Genomic DNA, 16,339 nt, shown 5'->3' with positions numbered 1-16,339 from the left:
TCTCGGCGTCATTACAATGGAGTCATTGAGAATCTGGTAGACTGACCGAATTCTAGATTTCAGCCGTTCGTCATATTTAGGCTGCGATCGCCTTGGTATTACAGGCCGTTCCTCCCTTACATCAGCAATGAATGTCACCTTCTCCTGCAGTTGTCTACTCTAGTCCCTCTTGCTCTTTGGCTTCCTCGCGGTGGTTGTGACCTCCTTTCCGGCGCTCTGAACGTGGAGTTTTACGCCAACCCTCCAGCCACTCCTGGGCATCTTCCGGCGATAGAAAGAACCATGTTTTACCTTTGGCTTCCACCCTTAACTTTGCAGGGAACAGCATTGAGTACTTGATCCAACGTTCGCGGAGTGTTTTTTTTAACTTCAAGAAATCCGTGACGCTGCTTCATAACTGCTGCAGTGTAGTCCGGGAAGATGGTAATATTTGCGTTGTCGAGCCTCAGAGGGGGAACGACACGTGCAGCCTGTAGTATTACATTATTTCCCGGTAGTTGAAAATACGAGCCAGGATAGGGCGTGGAGGGGCCCCAGGTTTGGGTCAGCCCCCTGGTACTCTGTGTGCCCGTTCCACGGAGAAGTAATTGGAGAGGCCCCGTGGGTGGAGATGATTTGTAATAAGATTTTCAACAAACAGGTCAAGGGCTGAGCCCCCTGTCTGTTCTGGCACACCTATAAGGCATATGTTATTCCGTCTTGATCGCCCTTCCTGGTCCTCCAGTTTAGCAGCCAACAGTCTATTATCTGCTGCGAGCTGTTGCATTTGCTGCTTAAGCGTGGTCGTGTCTCTAATTAGGGTGGCTGCTGTGACCTCCACCTCCGATACTCTGGTGAACATTTTGTTAAGGTCAGCCCGGATTAGTGAAAGTTCTGCTGAGAGGGATCCAATGCGAGAATCTAGGGACGTGTGCACTTTATTCAGCGTGGTCATAATATTTTGCAGTGTCACTTCTTTGGTTTCTCCCGTGGTTGCACTTGGTCCCGGCATTGCATCGTGACTCAGTGGATCCGGCTGCGATTTTGTATAAGCGTACTTTTCTAGCTTCGCCTGGTTCGGTCCCTTCGTACTTCTGCCGCTCATTGTCGCGTTGGGGGTATGCTCGCACAAACGGAGCATTCAGGAGTGGTAGTCACCACCGCCTGCCAGAGGGCTGTCACAGCCCAAGCGGCCTGTCGGGTTTCCCACCCTGCTTCTCCTGTATTGCGCTGCGTGATGTGCCGTAGGTCTGGCCCTGTTTATGGGACACACTGTGTCCGCACTCTTCTAGAATGATCTTTGGTTCGGCACACAGAATCAGTTCAGCAAATCTGGGGAGGGCCCCCGCTTCAGATAATATGTCGTTGTGCACTGCACTGTGGTGCCCTCTACAGTGGGGGCCGTGTTCAGTATGCAAACTCACCCCCAAACTAATGTTTCGCTGTTGGACCTCTGCCTGGGAATGATGCGCGCCTGGGCCAAGCGCGGTCAGTTCTCTCCAGCCCTATCCGCAACACAGGCAAAAGAGCACCACTGAAGCAATGTGCAGGCAAGAGAGGGCCTTTGCAGTAGTCACCATGGGGTTCAATGAGGCGCTGCTGTATGAGTTAGTAAACAAGTGTGAATGGGCCTTTGAGGCCACGCGATGTCATTTGCGGTATGTAAGCAGCCGGCGTGTGCTATATACATGAGCAGTACCTGGGCAGCACAGCGATCTGATGCTTTATAGTGACACTGCCGTCCTAACCTCGGAGGGCCGCGGGAGCTGCCTGTTTGCCAGCGTTTCAAATGTGCACTCTTCGACAATTGCGAGAGACGCGTCCGGTCCGTGAGGCGGCAGTCTGCCCGCCCCTCCGTCCGCACAGATGTTCGACTTTGCACCGTCTCGTTGGGAGAGAGGTGCCTCCTCTGATTCGCTGCTAGCAGGGGGGGGGGCCTCTCCCAGCCGCCCCCAGTCCGCCACACTCTGTTCCCACCTTCGTGCAGCACTTCGCGTCCCCGCGGTCGTCTCTGTCTGAACTGTACTCCCCGGCTTTCCTCGCCGGGGTAGGCCCCTCGTCGGCTCTGAGCCTTCTACGCCGTCCGAGTCTTCCGTTCAGCCTCGGACCGGGAGGAATGGGTGCCCAGGGATTTCCCGCCACCATTAGCTGTGGTATGCTTGAGAGAGAGCCGCTGGATAAGTGGTCGGATGTATTAGGAGGGTTCCTCGGATCACGGAGCCTCCCTAGGTTGCGGCCATTTTCTACGGCCGTTAGCCACGCCCCCCACACACATGCTTCACTTTTAACAGCACATTCAGCTTCAGACATAGCAAAACAATTTCCTTTAACAGCCTTAGAATCATCTTGCATTTTTCTGATTGCTGATTAATGCACTCAACTACAGTCATATTATCCAACCAGAACATGATTGACTGATTGCAGAACAGGTAAAGTGTGATATTAAGTCCCTATTCTGAAAATGCCACTTTCACAAAGTTGCCATTTTCCTGCCCTTGCCGTTTAGCGATTGGGGAAAACTCTAGAAACTTCTCCCACTTCAAACTGGGTACCAGGATTATATATTGGACCCTCAGACCCAACTCTTCAATACACTCCTGGATTTGTGGCTACTATAGAAAAAGGTGCCCTACTGCTTGAGGTCTGCCCTGTTTGCCTAGAAGGAAAACTGGACCTAAACCCTTCTTACCAGACTGAAGTGTCTCTAAGGCGTAGCTGACTGACCTCCTGTTCTGAGCTACAGGGTCTTTAATGAATGTGACTGCTCACCATCAAGCCACACCCAATACACCAACACTCCCTTAAGACAGAGGTAAAACTCAACACTCCCTTAAAGTGAGGTACCTTTTACCACTGCACCTTTTAAATAGTACATTTTGCACAGCACCCCCAAAAGACAAGGCAATTACGCAGCACTTCCTTATGGCGGGGCAAAAAAACAAATTCAAATGTATGGAATATAACACTCATGAGTTTATTAATGTAGCATTTATCGCAGATTACTCAAATGTTCAAAACGGTAGGCCAAATATATCAATCAATGCAGCTTCTCAAATGCCAATTACCTACAATAAACCATTCGAATAAAATGCAATATGTACAGGTAGCAGGGAGTAGAAAATATATATACAAGAAAGAGAGAAAGAGAGTGGTTAGCAACAACTCACCGACTGGCTATGCAACATTCTTTTCATCGTCAGCTAGGGAAGCCCTTTCAACAGCCCAGGAAGAATACCAGCCGGGACCCAAGTTCCGATACCGATCCACAGAATAAATTCTTTGGTGAACTTCCGCTTGGGCTGCCAAAGCCTCTAGCTTTAATACTATTCAATGTGAGGCAAAGCTTCTAGCAAACTTCGCCCCCTTTCTCATTAGAAAGAACCGAGCTGGCTTGTACCAGTCTGCGTCAAGGCCAAAAACAGTGGCTGGCTAGACCCCTGTATAATGGATCCGAGGCAGATTATGCACATTGCAAAGATAATATCCAGTTCTCTCTGGTCAGTGAGGTGCGAAAAACAAGTGAAGAGCAAAAAAGACCTTGAATATGAATCGCAAGCACTGCTGTGTAGGCAGGAGCAAGGCAAAATCAGACATGAGGCCTTGTCAAAGCCAATAGGAAGAACTCATAATTCCGTGCACGCAGAAGCAAGGCAAAGTCATAAAGTAAGATGGCATGAGACCATGCCAAAGCCAATAGTCATAGTCAAAGAACCAGATGACATGAAGCCGTGTCATAGCCAATAGTAAGCACTTGTAATATAAATGTACGGTTCTACTCCATGACAATTCCCACTAAAAGACAATAAGATTACAAAACAGAAGCGAAGCAGGCACATGCAGGATGGTCCTACATTAAGGCTAGGGTAAAATAACAAACTAAAGTCAGTTAAAATGGTGGTAGTCAGGGGTCATCATAGGGTGCCAATCCACAAGAGTGGCTCTTTTACTACATTCCACCCCATGACCCTCGACTATCACCATTCACTTATATCATATATCAAAAACTGAACCTCTTAACTAAAGACACCACTACTAGTGAAAAACGGCATTTTTTAATTAAAAGACAAGAACTGCTCAAAACTACATTTCTTAACTGAAAGAACAAAAACTATTCAAAAACTAAATGTCTTAACTGGAAACACAACTACAAGTGAAAAACCTCGTTTCACAACTGAAAAACACAACTGTGAGTAAAAAACTACTTTTCCTAAATACATGTTGAAGCAACAACTTATGTGCGGAACTGAAAACACAGAAATAGCTCATGCATATCCGGATACATGTTTGATAGATACACAAAATAAATTAATCAAGCTTTTGAACTCAATAACGCTCCTAATATCTCTAATGGTTAATACTGGAACTTCTACTGCTGAAGTAGTCAAACTGATAGATATATAGTTTGCTAAAAGCAACAGCAACAGTTTTTTCTTTAGTCTCTAGCTCAGAAAACATCTGCTCTAATTGCAGCACAATGACTCTGCTGTTCTCCTTCTCTTTAAAAACACAGTCCTTCTGTGTGAAAGACACACAGCCTTCTCGCGTTTTGTTTTAACTTCATGTTTATGAAACAGTTTACTGGTTCTGGCAAAGCACATCCCCGTCCAGTCCGTTCAGCCACTGGATATCAGCTTCCATTGTCCGATGATCACTCCAGACTTGAGGGGAGGGGGGAAGAGGAGGGGAAGGGGTCCCACTCATACGGGGACAGGGCATTCAAGCACTCCAACACGTTGCAGTATTATGACCTGAAAAAGAAACAAGCATCACTCTTCTTCTCTTTTTAAAAAATATCTTTTTATTTAACAAAATTCGATATAAAAGTACAGTACCGCAGACATGACATGTGGAATTACAGTGGAGACAATTACCTATCAGAAACAGTAGGATAATTCATTGGAAATCACGGTGAAGGGGCATTATCACAATCCAAATTATGGGGTGGAACACAAATATTACCACAGTAGTGATTCCAGGGGTCCCAAATCTTGGATCATTTCCGGGGGCAGCCTCGGGCAATGTACACCTTCTTTTCCCTCAACATACAACAATCGAGGTCTTTCTTCCAGTCTGCAATTTTGGGTGCATGTGAGGCCCCCAGAGCTGAGTAATGTTCCTTCTGGCAACCATTTAGCCAAGCGTGACCCATTGTGTAGTGTGAGTGGTGAGATCAGTAGGCTCCCAGATATTAAGGAGGTATCTAGCATCACTCTTCTTGCAAGAAACATTTTTTTCAAAAAAGAGCACGTTTCCCCTGTCCCTGTTTTAAATCTAAAGGCACAATATTATCATTCCTGTCTGCACGGTCACTGCTGGCTCTGGGGAATTGTCTGAATTCTACCCACGCTTTAGCCTCTGAATCCTTGGTATTGGAATGAAACTCTATTTTTCCCTGCACAGCAAGAAGGGCTGGGGCAGTCTCCTTCCTGACCACTTCTCCATTCCCTGCTGGATATGTGCTCCCTTTATCAATTGGCAGAAGCCTAAGGCATTCCATCTGCTCTGGTAATTTTCCTTCCTTCAACTCACCCTTCACCTCCTGTGTGACTGGTTTGGCTTGTGCATTCTGACAAACAGGACACTGCAAAATCACAGTTTTAATCAAATACACGGTAACTGTACTTTGTGTCAACATGGTCCAAATCTCCTTCCACAATTCCTTGCCCCACAATTCCTTTGCATTTATCATTAAATTATGAGCATGGCACGTGGGAAGCCAAGTTGCTTACCCATTGGCAGTGGACCTTGAATCAGTGTAAATATGACATTTTCCTGGCAATTCTTGTTTCAAAGCTTGGTATACAGCATATAGTTCTGCAAACTGACTACTCTTTCCTTCTCCAGTAGTGGTCGACAATTTCTGGGTCACAGGATTGTATGACACCGCCTTCCAGTGCCTCTTAGCTCCTACATACCTGGCTGCACCATCAGTGAACCACACATGCTTCTTGTCCTCCACGGACAATTTGCTAAATGGCTCACCTCACTTTACAGGAGACTCCTGTATTTCAGGTACATCATGCAACACTACCGTGCCCTTGGGACCTACTCGGGTCCTATCCTGTATATACCACTTCCATTTGATTATACTGGCTTCCTGCGCATGTTCAATTCTGTGAGTCTTGGGGAACTTATCACCCACTGCATTATAGGAATCTCAGGTCTCAAAATCACATTATGCCCTAGGGTCAATTGCTCAGTATCCCCAAGAGCCCAATAGCATGAAAGCAACTGTTTTTCTAAGGGGGTGTACCTCTCTCCAGCATCTGGCAGTTTCTTTGTCCAAAACCCTAAAGGTACTTTTGTTATTCATTGCTTCTGCCACAAATTCAAAGCGTGCTGAATAGCCTCTTTTGCCAACTCAAATGCAATCTGTTGTTGCTCTCCCCATTCAAATGCATTTTTCTTTAGCATAACTTTGTACAATGGGGTCAAAATCTGACTTATGTTAGGAATGTGTTGTCTGCAAAAACCAAATAAACCAATGAACCTCAGGGCTTCATTTCTGTTTCAGAGCACTGCAAATTCTCTAATCTTTTGTTTCACTTGGGGCACCACCTCTCTGTGTCCCAGATGCACACTCTGAGAGGGTCCTTGCAATTTGGCGGGATTTAACTCCCATCCCTTGCTCTGCAAATGCTCCACAATCCTGTCTGACTGAGTCTGTACTTGTGCATCCTGACACATAGAAATCATAGTTCTGAGTAAATCTAGGGGGATATGGATCCCTTCATTGTCTTCCCACCTGTTTGTATGGTCTTTCTCTCCTAGGTGCTCAAATTTAGTTATGCATGCCAAGTCTGAATCGTGTGTCACCACCTCTGTCTCCAAGGTTTTAGCCTTTTCATCTCTAAGGAAATTACATTTTCTGTCATGCATAGTAGCTGCACTTTGCAGTACAGCCTGCCACTTCAATGGGAAATTCTCTGTCTCAAACTCCACCCCTGAACTTTCTATTGAGACCTGCGTAAACTGCTCATGCCAAACTGCAGCTTCTGTCTGTATATACCACTTAATCACCATTGCTTCCTCCCAATGACAAATCACATTTTGTCTCACCATCATCTGCCCAATGTCTTTCAATATGCAAAAGCACAAAATCATCTGTATTTGACCAGCATCTCAATTTAAAAGTAACCTCTTTTTTTCCTGCACTTCCCTGTAACCAAAAAGAGCACACTGCTCTTAGACTGACATGTCTGAAATATTTTGCACAGACTGCTGTGCAAATTCAAAAATACATTGCTGCATTTCTCCTTTGAAAATAGCATTTTTCCATGTAGAGCAAAATTCATTGTTCACTGCCATGTCTGAACTATACCTGGAACCAACGATCGCTGCTAAAAAACTGGTCTGTGTATCTCACTGCACATTCCTTTCTGGCTGAATAACCTCCTCAAAAGAATTAATTAAGACCGTCTGTGAAGCCTGCCGAGTAACTGGCACGTTTTCAAAGCTCACATTCTCCACATATGACTCATCGCTAGTCAAAGCAAACAGCTTCCGAGCCTGGCACAGGCTTAATTCTGTTTTCAAAAACCCATTTTCAAATTGCACATCAACCAGCTCTCTTTTCAGCTCACTATATTTCTGTTCTAATTTTTGATACATGCTAAACAAAGCATTCAAAATGACGTCGCTGTCTCTGTCTGAAATGTCATTAATCTCCTGCTGAGTAAGATCCTTCATACTGTTCATCGCAACCCCCTGCCTGCCAGCTTGATTCTGAAAGGTTAACATGGTAGAGGTATTTTTGGCTTCAACTAACTTTTTCTTTAATGTCTCACATTCACGTTGCCACTGAACTTATTTTGAATGCATTTCTAAATAAACACCAAAGGGAATCCAGCCCATTTCTGCCTAATGTAGCTAAACACACACTCCAATTCTCACATAAACCAGCACAATAAGCCCACTCATGGGCTAGCACACCATGGGCTAGCACACCATATGGGACTACCTCTCAATCAAATATATCAATTGGTATCTGTGAATCTGCTTTCAATTTCTAAAAAACATCCCCTTTAAAAAAACAACGTTTGAAACCTGTTCGTGACGCCAAGATGTAATGAATGTGGCTGCTCACCATCAAGCCAAACCCAATACCCCAACACTCACTTAAGACAGAGGCACAACTCAACACTCCCTTAAGGTGAGGCACCTTTCACCACTGCACCTTTTAAATAGTACACATTGCACAGCACACCCAAAAGACAAGGCAATTACGCAGCACTTCCTCATGGCGGGGTAAGAAAACAAATCCAAATGTATGGAATATAACATTCATAAATTTATTAATGTAACATTTATCGCAGATTAATACAATGTTCAAAATTGTAGGCCAAAAATATCAATCAACACAGATTCTCAAATGCCAATTACCTACAATAAACCATTAGAATAAAATGCAATATGTACAGGTAGCAGAGAGTAGAAAATATATATACAAGAGAGAGAGAGAGAGAGAAAGAGAGTGGTTAGGATCACCTCACCGACTGGCTATGCAACGTTCTTTCCATCTTCAGCTTGGGAAGCCCTTTCAACAGCCCAGGAAGAAGTACCAGCCGGGACCCAAGTTCCGACACCGATCCACACCAATACGTCTATTTTTTGGTGAACTTCCGCTTGGGCTGCCAAAGCCTTTAGCTTTAACACTATTCAATGTGAGGCGAAGCTTCTAGCAAACCTTGCCCCCTTTCTCATTAGAAAGAACCGAGCTGGCTTGTACCAGTCTGCGTCAAGGCCATAAACAGTGGCTGGCCAGGCCCCTGTATAATGGCTCCGAGGCAGAGTATGCACATTCCACAGGTATTATCCAGTTCTCTCTGGTCAGTGAGGTGCGAAAAACGAGTGAAGAGCGAAAAAGACCTTGAATATGAATCACAAGTTCTGCTGTGTAGGCAGGAGCAAGGCAAAATCAGACATGAGGCCATGTCAAAGCCAATAGTAAGAACTCATAATTCCGTGCACGCAGAAGCAAGACAAATTCAGAAAGCAAGATGGCATGAAACCATGCCAAAACCAATAGTCAAAGTCAAAGAACAAGATGATATGAAGCTGTGTCAAAGCCAATAGTAAGCACTTATAATATAAATGTACGGTTCTACTCCATGACAATTCCCACTAAAAGACAAGAAGATTACAAAACAGAAGAGAAGCAGGCATATGCAGGACCGTCCTACATTAAGGCTAGGGTAAAATAACACACTAAAGTCAGTTATAATGGCGGTAGTCGGGGGTCATCAAAGGGTGCCAAACCACAAGAGTGGCTCTTTTACTGCAAGCGACATAACAAGCCTCAGAGGAATATATGTCGATACACCGCAATGCAAAACAACGCATACTTTTACCATGAAGTTATTAGTTTGCAGGTACCATTACATCACAATTTTTTTCTATGCATACCATTAGATAGCAAGTTCCTGGAAATTCTTTTAAAATGTCATTACAACAGATCCCTTTACCCCGCATACTTTTTCCACACATTTCTTTGTATTAAAAAAAAACCCTACCCTACGCTAAATTCTACATCCAAATACACTACCCTACAAAACACACTACCCCACCACGACACTACCCCTTTCCCCAGACCTGTCCCTACGCGCAAACACTACCCTGCATGAACCCCCGACACTACCATAAACCCTACATCACTACCCTACACTACTCAAACACCACTACACTACCCAAACACTAAAACACTACCTCCTGCATGAACTTCCCCTAACCCCCAGTCCTATCCCTACACTCTAACACTACCTGCACGACCCACCTGACACTCCCCTAAACCCTAAAACACTAGCCTACACTACACAAACACCACAACACTACCCTAATCCCTAAAACACTACCCCCACCACAACACTCCCCCTTCCTCTTTCCCCCAGTTCTTTCCCTACAAGCAAACACTACTCTGCACAAACCCCCCAACACTACCCTAAACCCTAAAACATTACACAAACACCACTACACTACCCGAAACAGTAAAACACTACCCCCTGTACGACCTTCCCCCACCTCTCGGTTCTGTCCCTACAAACAAACACTACCGTGCACGACACCCCGACACTACCCTAAACCCTAAAACCCTTCCCTACACTCGACAAACACCACAACAATACCCTAAACCCTAAAATGCTACCCCCTGCATGACCTGCCCCCACCCCCAGTCCTATCCCTACACTCCAACACTACCCTGCATGACACCACCGTCACTACCCTAAACCCTAAAACACTACCCTACACTAGACAAACACAACACTACCCTAATCCCTAAAACACTACCCCCTACACAACCATCCCCGACCCCCACTCCTGTCCCTACACACAAACACTACCCTGCACGACCCATGACAATACCCTAAACCCAAAAAAACACAACACTGCCCTTAATAATAAAAGACTACCCCCTGCATGACCCACCCCCTACCCTAAACCCTTAAAAACTACACAGCACCTCTTACCTCCCACTCCTCGTGGTTCCTCTCTTCTCCTTCCAGCGTCATCAGAGGGGCGGTGCTCAATGCACGTCGTTTTGAGGAAATGGAAGAGCCTCAGTTTCCTCAAAACATGTGGATCACATTACAACGCTTGCGTTGTAACAGCGCATGCGATGTAATAACATGAGTAGTAAAAGTTACGCATTGTTACAGCGCATGCATTGTTAAGCTTGCGTTGTAATGGTATGTGGAGTAAAAGTCACATAAAAAATGGCTGTTTACCGCATCAGAGCCCTCCCTGCATCTAGCCATCTACCCAGTTGATGTGTTGCCTGGACCTGCACCCGGAACTGCTTGAGCCATGCTGGCCTCTGCTGGAGGGGGCACCTGGTCTACAAGTATTGCTCCTAAGAGCCTGGACCATTGGTATGGCATCAGTTGAGCTCCTCTCTAAAGAAAAGGAGAAATCCTGACGTTTTTGGATCATTGCAACCACAAACATGCCAGTTCATGCAAAGATCTTGTGCCCCAAGCCGATTGCCAACATGAAGCTCCAGTGAACCCAACTCGTCTTACTACAGCAGCTCCCAGTAAAGACCAACAACACATGACCTGCACTTCGCCCTACAACATCAATAGCCAGTGGTGACTGCCAATGTCAATCTCCTGCAAAGACCGTCCACAAAATCCAACACGATCTTCACACTACAGCGCCAGCTGTCCACAATGCCCGACCTGCTCTTCACTCAACAGCGACAACTATCTGCAATGCTTTCCTTTCTCCTTGCGTCCTCCTCCACCACAAACAGATCTCTTTGTGCGGGAATTTAGAAGGTATTTTTTTCAGCTGGAGTAAAAGACCTAGCTTTGTATTACCTCCTATGATCAGTCATACTTGTTGTTTGGTGAAAACATTAGCAATAAATCATTTTTCAGAACAACATCTGACAGCTTCTTTATGGCATAATTATAAGATAATAGTTAGTAATAGAGTTTTCCACTGCAATAAATGTAGTGCTAAGAGACTATATTTGATGTTGAATTTCAGCAAGGATATTAAAATGTTATAATTTCAAGCGTTAAAACGAAACATTTTATGATCCTGACATTTTTGGTTAATAGTATAACAGTTTTGAAATTCTTCTAACACAAGTTTTAGATTTAAATTGTTGGGGCGATATTGACCTCGAAAATGTATGAATTATACTGTTGCAACATACATTGGCTTTGGGGTAGTCTTTTAAATATAAATCACTGGGATCCACCAAGGACAACAACATTATTTAAAAAATGTATCTTCATTAAAAGGAGGATCAAAATTGCATATGACCAACATTGTTGTAGGAAAAAATAAGGTTAAAGATAGAGCCAATTTTACATTCAGTGAGCACAACCCACCATATTTATTTTAAGAGAAATTGTTCTTCACTCTAGCTTAACTTATAAAATGAAAATTCTAATTATCAAAAATGCTGTCATATAATTACCATAAAGAGAACATTAATCAAGCATATATTTTCAAGTGTGTGCAAACACAAATATTTTGGTCAGCTGCTTGGGATAAAAGTAATGAGATTTTTAAATATCTTCTCTTTTTGTACAATCTATGATTCTGGGTGATACTCATTTTCAGTTTTTTATATTAGTAGATATATTGTTAGTTATAGCTATATTAGTAGATTTAATATAAGCCATCACCCTCCAAGTTGTTATATGTAATAGGAAAAAATGAACAAAATGTTTATTTCAAGATGTGATTGAATATGATATGTCTTAATCAGAAGGTCAATAAAGTTCATTCTACCTCTGTTTAACTGCCCATCAAAATGTAATGGTTGCCTTTCACCATATTCTTCTCCCAGTTTTGAGTTATAGGAACCTGCTTGTTCTAACACAATGTAACTTCAAGTATTTTATTCATATAAATATGCATAATATCCTTATGAACCTATGGAACCCCCTTCCATCAACTTTTTTTCATTTCTCTCATTTCTTTCCTTCGCATCAAATATGTGATTATCATAAAGCACAAACTAAATATTTTTAACTTGTTTCATTTAGTTTACCTAACTTCTTTCTATTTTATGTGAGATTAATGTTTCAATATGAATTATGTCTCATTCTCAGTAGCTTAAGTATTTATTGTTTAAGTACTTTATGTTGTTGATTAATGTTCTTCCCTTCTACCTTTGAAAAGTTAGTGTATTCTTATCACTTATTGTTTGGTAAAGCTTTTAAAGGATGAAATAGAAAAGACTTACCATGTGTTTTTGAGATTTGATAAGACTCAGAGGGATGACGAACTGGAAATGAACAACATACCCTTTGTGAACACGTAACATGACTGTTGCACTGGGTTCTGCCCCAGAGGTATGCCCGGATTTTTTTCTTTTCTGATGACCCTAAAGAACAACTTAAAAGGCCTATCCCTCAAACGATTACTTGAAGTGTTAGTTCCGGCGTCACCGATTCTGACACGGTAGCTTGGCGCGAGGCAGGAAGGCACCCGAAGGCAATGTGTTAAGCAGTTATGCAGCACACACTCGCACTGACTCAGATGTGCACACGCAATGAAGAGACACCACACCAGGCTGTTTTATAAAACAAGACTCTTTATCTAATTCAAGTCAAAGCAGTCGATAGGGCAGATAATCTCAGAGCAACAGCAAATTCACTTCACTTCAAAACAGTTCCTTCAAGTACATCAGAACAGCAGAACTTCCTGCAGGTAAAAGGGCAGGAGTAACAACGTTCTCACTGCAAGTACCACTGTAGGTAATGCAGTGCAGGTTAAACACATAGGCTTCAATGCATTCAGGTACATTCAATTCAACAAAGAGCTTCATCGAGGTTTGCAAACGACATGAGAAAATTTCTTAAGGCACTTTCAATAGTGTACCATCCCTTGTGTGGGCATTCAACATCAAGAACACTTGGTATGCATGAACGCACTTTTGGCAATGCTTCCTGGGTAGGACAGGTCACATAGCGCCCTCCGCTATGCAGCACAAAGATTAACTCTTAATGGGGATGCAATCGGTGATCAGGCCAGATCTCTACCGGCCTTCTACATTCAATCAGAGAGGGAGTAGTCAGAGGAAGCCCACCTTAGGCATCTGCCCCCTCCCTCGGTCACACTCAGCTCGATGTTCAAAGGGGGCGCCGTCCCCTGGATTCCCCACTCACCACTTGGTCTTTGCGGGGGAAGTTGCAGCCACAAATATCGCAGGACGCCTCCTCCCCGGTCAGCCCGCTCCTCTCTGCACGTGGGGCTTCGGCCGGGGGAGGCGGATCGGCGTGCTGCTAAAGCTGGCAAAGTTACGGGCTTCCTTGAATAGGGGGCGGAAAGACACTCCTCGATCCACCCAGAAGCCTCGCAGATCCTTGCAGGTGTGGCCGGCAGCAGGCCCCGGGGCTCCGTAGGCCTCGAGACCCGGGAGCCAATCACAGCGCGGCCTGAGTGGGTGGCACGGCCAATGATGCGGCTGGTGCCCTGGTTTCTGGGCAACGCCTCCTTTCCATGCAGCAGGCCTAGCGCGGCCTGGATTCAATCACTGTGGCTGTGATTTACGCGGCGCCTGGGCTGCGGCGGTGATTCGGGCCTCAGCTTCTCCTGGCTTAGCGGCACCCGGGCTGCAGCGGTGATCACGGCCCAGCGCTTCTTTCTTCAGCGACCCCGAGGTCGCGGCGGTGAGTTTCGCACACAGTGCTTCTCAGTACAGGGCACAGGAGCCGCGGCGGAGATCCTGGGCAGAGCGCTTCGTTATCTCTTTTTGGACACATCGCTTACACACTTCCAAGCGCAGGGGCTGTGGCGGTGATTCCGGGACACAGCAGGAGTGCGCTGCACAGCGCTCAGCAGGGTAGGCAGTTCCTTCGGGCCAGCAGCCGCGTGGGCAGCCAATTCGGGTAGTGCAGCGCTAGGGGAGCACATCGCTTGTAGCAGGATGCAGGCTATGGAAGCCCAGCGCTTAGAAGCACGGCGCTTTACCTGGTGATCCCCCAGTAGCAGCAGCGCTCACAGGGTCCTCAGCGCTTCAGTCCCAGCGCAGGTGGTAGTGACATCTTGATTGCGGTTTCTTTGGTTGCAGTATCTTGGGGGAAAGGGTAGGGGGGTTGAGTTGGCAGGGAAAAGAGGCAGGATGGTTCCCTGCGGCACACTGGAGTTGGTCTCCTGGGTTTCCCCCTCACTGGCCAAGGTCAGCAGGCTGGCAGAGCCCCTCAGCTATCTTGGGTACAGCAGGGCCTAAGCTCAGTCGGACTCAGTAATGTAGGTTCCCCCCTAGGCCCAACAGCCTATACTCCGGCAGAGGTCCCCCCAGGTCCAGTGGTGCCCCAACTGACTAGTTAGGTTTCCCTCCTTTCCTCTTATACCCCTAGGTCAGGTGACCCTCCTGAAAGGTAGCAAAGTATAACCCCTCCCTGGGCTGGAAGGTTCCAGGGGCTTCTACCATGTCTGTCTATGTGACAAAAAGGCAGGACGGCAAGGATACAGTAACAGTATGTCCCAGCCTGATCCTAACTACTGGTGCGTGTATGTACAATGGCCAATCCGCAGTAGTAGGGGCCTGTGGCAGCCATATTATTAGGGGAGAGCACCTGCACCTCAGCACTGTTTGGCAGTGGTAAGGCACCCAGAGGCCTAGGTCCAACAAAAGGATGGTGGCAAAAATGAGGCGAGCAGGGAAAAGAATGGGGTAAGACCACCCTAGGGCTGACAGGTCTAACAAGAAGTAATATCAGTAAAACATGTTCCTTCTCTGACATATGGTGTAGAAACTTTTAGAGGATGTGCTGATATTATAGACAAGCTGGTGACAGGTACCTATCGTCGCTTGTTTCATCTACCTCAGCAGACATCACCAGCGCAAATTCGACTTGAATTTGGCCTTAGATGAAAGAACCTAAACAGTTTAGGGGCATATTTGAAATTTTGCCACAAACTGAGACGGGATAAAACGCAACGCTGGTGACAGTGATTTGGGAGGCGATAAGTGACAACAAACATAAGCAGGCCAACGATTACTTCAAATTGGCTATAGACACGTTCAAGGCTGAACAATTATGGGCTTTACCCCTTTCACAGGTGGCATTTAACAAAGTGATAAATGGGTGTAGCAAAAAAATGTCCTTGCTGCTGGATAAAGCAAAATTGGCTAAAAGAGCCCGTGCATGGACAGTGATTGCCTCATATGGTATGCTCAAAGCGCAGAGCTATCTAGGGGGTCTAAATAGCCAAAGGGCCAATTTGAAATTTATGAGTCTCCGGTTAGGCAATAGCCTATTCCGTGGGGACACCCCAACGTGGATAAAGCCGAGTGGTAATAGGATGTGTCGCCGCTGTAATTATAATAGAGAAGACATTAGTCATATCATCTGTAGTTGCCCAATATGATTCTAAGATATATCGAACAAAGGCAAACATAAAGGTTATTTCAGATAAAGGTTTTTATTGGGTTTTTGTGATGATTGCATATGTTTTATCTGTTTTTATAATTATAACAATGCAAAATCTTGTGATAACATAATAACTGTTTAAACTCATTTGGTATGTTGGTGTGATTGCACAATGTCATCTATGGTATGTACCATCTGCCAATGTGTATTTGTAAATTATTGCACTTGCATTTCTAAAGAAAAAGTACTGACTGAACAATCATTTATGGAGTCTTATTGTTGTGTGCCAATGATTGGTGATTCCTAGCCCACACCACCTTCCTTGAGTAGGCCTTAGACTGCTCTGCTTAGCTACCCTGTAAGAGTCAAGCGCTACAATGGGGTGTTTGTTTCCCACTAAGGACAATTGAACTATTACTTGTGCGAGACACACAACTAGTAACTCAATTTTCAACAGTGAAATTTTTCGTTAAATGTAGATATGAATACCTTGAAATGTTCTTTTCAAAACACCCTAGCAGCGC

This window comes from Triturus cristatus, chromosome 11 (assembly GCF_964204655.1).
Source record: "Triturus cristatus chromosome 11, aTriCri1.1, whole genome shotgun sequence".
NCBI lineage: Eukaryota > Metazoa > Chordata > Amphibia > Caudata > Salamandridae > Triturus > Triturus cristatus.
The sequence above is the reverse complement of the archived record's forward strand: the minus strand, read 5'-3'. Positions refer to the sequence as shown.